Source organism: Cynoglossus semilaevis, chromosome 8, assembly GCF_000523025.1.
Source record: "Cynoglossus semilaevis isolate Cse_v1.0 chromosome 8, Cse_v1.0, whole genome shotgun sequence".
In the NCBI taxonomy this organism is placed as follows: Eukaryota; Metazoa; Chordata; class Actinopteri; order Pleuronectiformes; family Cynoglossidae; genus Cynoglossus; species Cynoglossus semilaevis.
The window spans coordinates 12,437,367-12,445,094 of NC_024314.1; the positions used below are offsets into that span (position 1 = coordinate 12,437,367).

Sequence of the window (7,728 nt, forward strand, 5' to 3'; positions counted from 1 at the left end):
TATATATATATGTATATATATGTATGTATGTCTTTGGTGCCCTTGGCTTCATGAAGCACTGCTACAGCATCCCTCCCATTGTCTCCTGTTTACCTGACTGCTGAGGAAATTGTCCTGTTATTTAATGTTACATGCACTGATATATGAAGTATTTGGCTGGCACACATTGGACTAATTTTTTTTGCCATATGCAGCCAGGATTTGTTTTTAAGTAAAAGATTAGGAATAGTGGCCAAATATTTTAAAACAGCAGACAAAAGATTTTAAGTTCTAAGACATAATTAATGTGTAATGGGTCGTGGCCAAACGTTAGACAAGTAGAAATGTGAGCTGCAACTCATGACAATCACAACCTACGCCCTCCACCTTTAAATTGTCAAACTCCATCCTCTATCTCTACCAGTTTCTCTCTTCACTCTCAGCATTTCTGTCACATCCTGCCGCCTCTTCCCTCACAGTCTGTTCTTCAATTTTGTCCTCTTCTCATCTCTTTGTGCAGACTGACACTGTTGCTCACTCCTCCTTCTTGCTCCTTATCACCTTCTTCCCTCCTTTCATGCACTCCATTTTAGCCCTCTCCTCATATCTGACCACTGCAGACGTCTGGCTTTAATCCCTCCTCATACACACACTAAAGTGCAGGTGTTATAAATTAATGCCGTGTTCCCCCTTGAGCGCTCAGCATGATGTTTGGATGTGTCACAGTTGGACTCCACTTTCTACACGGTCTGGTCCTCCTTTGATAAAAGTGTTGTGTGTGTGTTGAATTTGAAAAGACAAACGTTTGAGAAGCCTCACGTCGTTCAGGTGTTATGACAGGATGTAGTTATCTTAATCTTACACCTGCAGTCAAACACTGACACTGTATTCTGTCACAGAAACACTCGGCATAAAAATATGGACTAGAAAAAACACTGATCCTGTCTGAAGCAGGGCTGTTCCTACTTTAAGTTGTGGTGAGTTAGGTGTAACAACCTAGAGACAAATAACTATTCCTAAATACTGACATGTTGGGCTCAAGATAAGAATTGTTTATCTGGAAACATACGCTAGTTTCAAAAAGCTTTAATTTTCCAAAAATGTCATCCATTAGATTCCATGTAAAAAGTTTTGTAAAGAAACAAACAAACAAAAAAAAACAGTAACAGTAGCTTGAAGTGTAGAATGAGCTAAACAGTAATTTATTTACATTTATGTAAAGGGTATTTATAAGTGCAAAAGTCTTAATAAACTAATTCTGGGCAAATCTATTTGCTATTTAGAATTACAACTCATTTTAGGAGATAACTTTAGTTATCTGTCAGAAGAATGTATTTAAATATTTGGATATTTAATGACATCAATTAATGTGTTTTTTAATCACTTTTAGCTATTTCATTAGCAAATTCTAACTTTGAAGAATTGTTTTATTTAGTTTCTAAATATTTTAAATTAAACAAACTGTTGCCAACTACTGTAAATGGATTAGTACATTTTTGTTTTTTAATTCAAATATGTTCTAACTTCCATTACAAACATGGACCCCCAGTATAGATACACATTGGCTTAAATGTCTTAAGCCACTGTGGCTACTGCGAACATGTAAAGGATGATGGCGCAAAGGATGAAGGATTTGTAAAACATCTTTTTGACTTAATTATGTTAGTATCAGAGTATGAATCACATATTGTTTTGAAACATCCATCCATCCATCCATTTTCCTCCGCTTATCCGTTACCGGGTCGCGGGGGCAGCAGTTGCCACCCAAATCACATTGCACCGTACCTAAACCTTCCTGCGGGTGGTGAGTCCAGTGGAAGGTTGTTTTGAAACACTGTCAGTTTATCTTTTGATGAAAAAAGTAAATGAATATGACTGGCTACCTTTTCAAGAAGTAAATTAGTAAAATTGAAGTACATTTTCACTGTGTCCCACTGCAGCCTGGTACCAAATGACCAACGAACCGGCACTGGTCCACGAAGCAGGGGTTGGGCACCATCTTCTAAACCATATCAACCGTGACACCTGTGAGGGCTAGGCGCTGCAGAAATTCCAGAGAATCCAAGCCTGGGATTGTACGATTTGGTTAGTAGACTCTGTTTCTGTGTTTGTAAAGTAGACTTAAATGGACAAAGCCATTTCACTGTCCACAGGTCAGCATATGTAATTATTGTTAGCCAAATTAGAGCTTTGGATTCTTTTTGTAGTGCCTAACTCAAGCCTGTAATGTTTAATGAAGTTGAGAGAGTGGCTGCTAATATAAAACAGCCGTCACTGCTTTAAGAAGTCATCCCAAAACCATAATGTGTGAGGAGAATGTGCTCCATGTGCTTGAAACAGACAGTGAAGAATACAGACTGCTGCAGCTAATAAGCTGGCTACTGATTATACTGTTATGGATCAACACAACTGCATATTTTTGTAATGGGATTTCAGGGTCTGTTTAACCTCCAGAAGAGCCACACTGCTGCTCTGACTGAGTTAAATGTAACAGGAAATAGTTGTAACTAAATATGAAAGCATGTGATCTCCTGGAAGACAGGCACTGAGAAGCAACAGAACCCGAATCATTGTCTCATGTCTTGTTTTTGTGCTAAAAGCAGTGTTGATTAATACTTTTGGATACATTTGGCTGGTTTCTCCTCAGTATCTCAGGTGCAGTTTATAGGAGAAGCTTAATGGTTTTAGTTAATTAAGTTAAATTAGCTTACTTTTTACCCAGAGAACTGTGTAAGGTCTTTCTGTGTCTGATTTAAGGTTTGAAATATTGGAGCAGGGGGCGGTGGGGTGGAGGGCAGAAAGAACTGACTGCTCTCTTGTGTGAATCCTCCTGTAGCGTTGAAAAACTAATTATGCAAAAAATATCATGTCATGCCACATTTATCCTGTTATAATTGGGTAGTTGTGTGCGCTCATGAGGAGAAACATGTGCTTACGATAAAATGTACAAACACTAAAAGAGACAAGAGTTCAGCAACGATGCCTGTGTGACCAATAGGCTGCAATGTTTTGATTGTTCTGGAAGATCACTTCCAAATACGAGACAGATTTTCCAATAAACTGCATTTGGAAGTGAAAGTTTGCTGTTGTGACAGCTGTGGGATTCTTCTAATGACCTCAGACCGACAGTTATTTCACCATTTGCTGATTCCTTGAAGTTAAGTCGGACACAATGTGGAACAGTAATTGAGTGGCACACATACATGTATAAGAGGTTGTGTCCTGATGCTGGAAGTTCTGGACGGTGTGTGTGTGGGTTATGAGTGATGGAGTCTGGTGTCATCTCTGAGGCAGAAAATCAAATGAATCCCTGTTAGTTTTTCACTTTATCTGACATGCATTTTAGTAGGTAAACAGTAGATTGAAGTTGAGAATTAGCTAAAAGGTAGGAGTAAGTGCAATAAAAGTAATAAACTATTTCTGTGCATATGTATTTGCTATTTAGAACTAGTTTGCTAAATTCTAACTATTAGGTTTAGAAATTTAAGTTTAGTTATTTGTGAGAAGCATGTATACAAATGTTTGGATATTGAAATAAATTAATTTTATATGTGATCACCTTGATTTCATCTCCTTTTTGCTAACTTTTGATAATTTCTTGTTTGTTTTTTAGATATCTTTTGTTTATCAAATGCCCCTACATTTTATACTGTTGTTGGCCATTTAGCTGTGAGTTAGACTTTGCTCACAGGCTCTTTTCCTGCCTGCCATGGATTTAGTTCAACAGCATTTTCCTGTACTATTACATCTGTGCCTTTTTTGTGATAGCTAAAGGAAGCAGAACGTTATGGGTATCAACTCTTTAACAATAAAAAACATTCCCCAAAAAGAATAAAAATGCACAAATTTAGCTCAAAATTGGTAGCAGTGGGCTTACTTATGATGAAACTTATGCAATAAATATTTGTTGGCATATGAACTTTTGATCAAACATAACCTACTATGTGAATTCTTTTCTAAAAAAAAGTTGTTAAACATGTCCCTAAAAAATTCTAAAAAATATCTATATATATGCTTTTTAATGTTTAAAATCAGAAGAAATATTTTTTGTAACTACAGTACAGCCTTTGATCAAACTATACTATACTAATAATTTCCGTAGAAAGTCTTAAAAAAACCTTTTAAATCCGCCAAATAGATGAAAATGCACTAATTTGTCTCCAGTGTGCATTTTTCTCAATAAAATTCAGACAATCTTTTTTCTTTACAAAAAAAAGATGTCTAGGTTTTTGAATTTCTGGGCCTCTCATTGGTATTCTGTTAGAGTGGCTAATATTGATGTTTTGCCTTATTATGGGCTAACGTGCAGCAATGTTGAAGGACCTTATGGCTAGTTTGTTCAAGGATACATATATAATATCAGCACAGAAACTCTGTGCTGATGTTTATTATTGACAACACCATGTGTGGTCTTAAATGTTAGCCCCCATGCCTGTTATTTTTATCAGCGTTAGTAAACCAGTGTTTGACCTGAATAGACCATGAAGAAGAATAGTAAAGTTTCATTGGCATTTAGATCAAGAGCTGTACTAAAACCTAAATTGCAGCAATTGGTTCCAACCAAAATAGAAACATGAGGTTGGTCTTTTAAGGAAATGTCTTGAAGCACGAACGTGCCTGTTGTTTTTTTTTTTTTTTTTTTTTTTTTTTAATTCAGACACTCCAAAACCTGGGTTTAATGGTGTTTCAAAGAATGTTAGGTCAAATGAGATCACAGTATAAAAGGTCCTGGCGTAGTTTCTGGGTGAGTACATGAGAAAGGATTGTCTGACACCATTTTGTTGCAGCATGGTTGCAGCGTCTTCTGTTTCTGAATCTAGATCTGTCCTTGGATCTTCTGTAGATATGCAGGACTCGTATCATTAGAGATGATGGAAAAAATAGAGATACTGTAGATGAAAGCTTCCTTTTCTTCACCAGATGCTAATGATGAATAGAAGGTCCATTATGTGATGCCACCAGTGAAAGTCTGTGACCAGATGTTTTCATTATTCACACAGGTGAACTGCTGTGTTATTCATGAAAGGCTGTACTCTGATGGATGCAGGATTGAGAACAAGGACCACAGCTGAGGGAGGAGACCAGATAGTAGAGCCACATGTTTGACAGCATGTGTGATATAAGTGAAGACAATGTCATACAGGTTTGTAAATTATTGTTTCAATTGTCTGTCTTAATTTAAAGAATTGTAATTTTTACCGTCTGGTGATAATATGTGGTGGCCCTGATATTAATGATTAGATTTTACTAGAACTTTGTTCTTACAATCTGACGTGAACATTTTTAGAGAAGTCAGTCATTTTTGATTTGTAGCCATCTTCTAAGGCCGGGTTGAGCTAATGAAATAGTACTAATGGGATTCATGTCATTTGACATGTGCCAAACACCTATGTATCTGTCAATCCGACTGCACAACTCACAGTCATTCTGTACCACACACGTGCCTTCTTTGAAAAGTACTGCTGCCACACTATCATGTGCTGTAGTCTAGGTGCAGACGAAAGTCCATGTTATTGGGACCTTATGTGATACTAACTAAACCTACTTCTGTCTTGAAAGATAATACTTTCAGTATGCTTTCTGTATAGACGATGAAAATAGGTTTCAGTTGAGCCCTTGTTGTTGCAACCAAAAAAAATAACCTAAAGCAACAGCGAAGTCAAGCATGACGCTGTGTTGTTGATGAGTCACTGTTTTATTTAAAAGAGCTGACAATCCCCAGATGCTGTGATGAAGGGATGTGACTCTGATGAATGTAGGAGTACAGTAAACTGTGCAGCTATAATTTGTTACTTGTTACTAGACGCCAAACTACTGCTAATTAAATTTGACATAAAAGTAGGATGCTACCAAGCTTAGAACCAAAAAGGATCATACTTTAGCATTGATCTGTCTATTGGCTGACTTTGGTTCAAAAGTTGGTCTCATGAGTCACTGAAGCATTAGTGAATCCAGCAGTGGACAGGAAGAGGAGCTGCTGTGAGTCGGCAGACTCAGATTGTGTTGGTGACCAGGAGAAACGTACTTCATCACTTCGTCGTATCAGATCACATGGGATCTGTTTTAAAGAAAGCCGTGCACTTAATCATGCATTTGTAATTGAAGGATATAATGCAAATGTGTCTCCTCTCCACAGAGCTGAATGTATCAACAAGACTTGTGGCTTCAGCAGACAGAACCATCAAACATGGGAATGTCCTTAATGACCAGGTATGGCCACTTTTAGAAAACACTCATGCAGTCAAACCTGGCTTTAGGGAAGTGGTTCAAAGTGAAATGAACCTTCACAATGAACAGATGAACTTTCTCATTTTACCCCCCCAACAACCCCCCCCCCCCCCCCCTCCCCCCCCCTTCCCCCCCCAGTACGTACCAAGAAGTTGATCTGGGGTCAATTTAATGCCAACTGTCTGCTGACAGGAGACAAACTTTTACTAGTCCATAAACTAGTTGATGATTGTATTAACTAATGTGTCCGTGCTAAACAGTGGTGTCATGTTTCGGGACGTTTGTTTTTAGTGGAGCTAAGGCCTCACTATTTACACAGAGGCCTCTATTGAAATTCCTTAGACTGAAGCTGGACCAATATACAGTATATACAAGGCTGACCCAGGAAAGTCTGTAGAAGAACTTGAAAAAGTGAATTAGCAGCTCATACGCACTGCTCTTTCAAGTGAAACAGTTGAATCAGATTAGAATTTAAATGCACTACCGGCTGATACGAAGATGCTGGCTGAAAAAAAAAAAGAAAAGAAATATATATATATATATATATATTTAAAAACTCTGAACTTAGGTTAAAGTTGGTGAGAAAGTGTACCACTATAAAAGAACCACAATACATTTTACTTGGTTTAAAGATCATAGACCACAGTTTGTGTAATACAGGAATGCGGTTTGATGTCAAAGCCTGGAGTGAACTGGCAGCTAACTGCCTCACCCTTCCTAGCAACAGAAACACTGCTACTTTGTATCTTTCACATATTTGCATTTATTTATTTAATGAGTCAGAAGAACATTGTCAATAAACTGTAAGCTATATGTGAGACTACTTTTGTGAAATTCTTGGGACTAACATTTTTCTTTCTTTTGCTTCAGTGGAGGTAGCTTCTTGATGATAGGATTAGAGGACATTCATCTGCATCAAGAAATATGAGGTAAGGAAGAAAGAATTATTTCCTATAAAGAACTGGTGAAATGTGTTAAATATGTTGCTGAAAGAGTTAATTGAGAAAATGCTAAACTAAAATGCTCAAAATAGCTCATAGTGTAATGATGGACTTGATTATTATTCAGGAAAAGTGTATGTTTTGGTAATTGTACAATTGATCATAAGCAACATACCATAGTAAAAAAGTCCTAAAAAAGTTATGAAATATGTTTCTCAAAAAAAAGGAAGCTAATTTTCTTTGAAATACGTAGCTTTTATATGGTTACAATTCAAAAATTATATACTTAAAAGCTATGTGAACTTTTGGTGAAAAACAAAATGCCATACATATAAAGTATCTGAGAAAGTCTTCAGAAATAAAAGAGACTAAAATGTACTCATTTTACTAAGTAAGTAGCAATGTCCTTTTATATGGTTTGAATTCAGAAAAAATATACTTTCTTGGAATGTCAACTTTTGATCAATGTAATATACTATACTAAGTTCTGAAAAAGACTTTAAAAATAAGTTTGTCAAAAATGACTGCAAATACACTCATTTGCCTAAAGAGAGCTAAAAACTCCAAAAAATATTTTATA

General features: G+C 36.6%; 1 long non-coding RNA gene across 1 annotated transcript in view; it reads left to right on the forward strand.

The window, feature by feature from the left end:
- The window catches only part of LOC103382165 (uncharacterized), a 21,243-nt gene extending 14,946 nt beyond the window's left edge, over positions 1-6,297 (forward strand). The window contains exons 4-6 of the long non-coding RNA XR_003050417.1: positions 1,920-2,064; positions 4,980-5,122; positions 6,116-6,297. This is a non-coding gene — a long non-coding RNA (uncharacterized LOC103382165). The remainder of the gene's footprint in view (positions 1-1,919; positions 2,065-4,979; positions 5,123-6,115) is intronic.
- Positions 6,298-7,728: the final 1,431 nt, after the last annotated feature.